We start from the raw sequence: 2,500 nt of genomic DNA on the forward strand, positions 1-2,500 counted from the left end.
CTTCTTTTAATGCGGTCTATTCCTGATGACCATTATGAAGACATTCAAGGGTTTCACGTCGAAGTCTCTTGGGTATAAGAAGTCTTGCTCCATAAACAATTAGGTCATCATCTACAGCAAGCATATCACGTATATTCCAGAAAGGCCTGAGTTCTACTTCCAAATTATGGCAGTGTTCAGGAAAACATTTTATTATAATCTCACGAAGAGAATTGTATTCTGCATCCTGTTCAGCAGCAACATGTACTTTTTCCAGCGCTTTGTCCTTCATTGGTGTTAGAAGTATGCCATCTTCATGGATGTCGAGAGCATTCACAATTGCAACATGCAAAGGATCAGTGGATCCATCGTCATTCAAACAATTTTCTTCTGTAGGATCATGAACTGGTGCACGTGATAAAGCATCCGGAATGCAATGAGTACTTCCTTTCTTCCAGTGAACAGTAAAACTGAAATTGCTTAACTTCTCTCTCATGCGTTGAAGTCTTGGGTTTACAATTTCACCAAGTGACTTACTGTTAAGAACTGGTATCAATGGTCTATGAACTATCACAACATCAAAATGAGGTAATCCAGCCAAGTAAGTATAACATTTCTTTATTGACCATAATACGGCTGTCATTTCCAGCTCTGTCACTGAATATCTTGAATCAACATCTAAAAGGAATCTTGAGCCACATTGCGTTAGTTTCCAGTCCATTCCATGCTTTTGAAGCAAAGCAAATTCCAGACCATGCAGTTGCGACGCATCTGTCTGCAACATGGTTGGCAAAGTTGCATCAAAATGTGCAAGTATAGGGGGTGCATTAAGTGCTTCCTTTACTCTCCTAAAAGACAAATCATGTTGGGCAGTCCAACACCATTCATTACGCTGCTTCAGTAAATCTCTGAGTGGTTGTGCTTCACGTGCAATTACTGAAGAAAACTTTAAAGCTAATTAACAGGTCTCATAAAAGATCGAAGATCTGTTATATTTTGTGGCACAGGAAAGTCTGCAATAGCCATCACTTTGTGAGAATCAACTGTGTAGCCATGACTCGAGATTTTATATCCACAAAAATCAACAACACGTTTTGCAAAGCAAATTTTCTGAGCATTAAGGGTTAACCCATATTCATCACATCTTTGCAAGATAGAAATGATATGGGCTAGGTGATCCTTATAAGAATAATCATACGCAGGAATATCATCAACTATCTTTACAGTTTGTGGTATATCACTAAGAGCTTGGTCTCCTCTTCGATTGTATTCATCTCCTGAAGAAATAAGTCCCATTATTGCTCTCTTGAATTTATAGCGACCCCATGGGGTGATGAAACATGCGAGATCCTGGTCTTCTTCTGCAATTTTGATTTGGAAATATCTCATTTTCGCATCTAGTGTAGGGAACCACATTGCTCTGGTACTAATCGAAGCTACTGTATCGTGGTGATTGTACAGGATAAGTGGGTCTACATACATACTTATTAAGCTTAGTCAGATCAACACACAATCTTACTCCATTTGGCTTTTTAGCAACAGGCACTATAGGATGACACGATTCTGTTGGATGCTCAACCTGGCAGATAACATCCTTCTCCAAAAGTTCATCAATCTGATCCTTTATTTCCGACCTCCAGCTGTATGGTATAGTGCACGGGGCTGTCACAGTAAATGGTCTTACATTCTTAGACAACTTTATATGCATAGGACCTCCATGTATCTCCCTCAGTATTTTTGTGGCGCCAAATACCCGAGGAAATGCTGATACCAAGGCTGCAGCATGCTCTGCCCTTTCTTCTTTAGTTGGATCACGTTCATAAGGCCACCTTGGAAGTGCAACAGGAGAATGAACTACACTACAAGTAGAGTCTTCTTTCTCTTTGTAGTCCTCTAAGCGCTTCCCTTCAGCTGGATTTACAAACAATCGTACAGGAAGAGAATTTATTTGAGCAGGAAATTCCTCCGGTAGAATTCCTAAAGCAATAGAATCAAACCAACTCAATAGAGCTCCCTTTACTTTTTTGACCACAGTTATTTCAGCTTTGGTTTGTCGATCACCAAGCGAAAGGTGTGAAGTAAAAGCTCCTTCACAATTAAGGGTCTGGTAACCAGCAGAACAAAGCTTTCCAATTTTAGAAGGTTCAAGCATATAGGGATATATACCAAGAGATCTCGCTACACTAAGGCCCATTACTGTAGCTCCAGCTCCCGAATCCGGTGTCCATAGTATAGAAGAGTTCCGTGCAGGATGAGTAATGTGAATCTGAACTTTCGGGGTCGCTTCAGAAATGGCACTGCTAACATACACATCACTTATGATCTTATGTACATCCTTGTGAAGTTTACCAGTTAATTTTAGCTTTGATTCTTTACTCTTATTTAGCAAAGAAGAAGTTTCCTTCCCTGTTGACCTACAAAAAACAGCAAAATGTCCAATTTTGGAACACTTTTTGTCCATTGCCTTACAAACATTCATATCAGAATGTCTATCTTTTCCACATCTAAAGTATCTTTCATT

The sequence above is a fragment of the Palaemon carinicauda genome, chromosome 20, assembly GCF_036898095.1.
Source record: "Palaemon carinicauda isolate YSFRI2023 chromosome 20, ASM3689809v2, whole genome shotgun sequence".
Classification (NCBI taxonomy): Eukaryota; Metazoa; Arthropoda; class Malacostraca; order Decapoda; family Palaemonidae; genus Palaemon; species Palaemon carinicauda.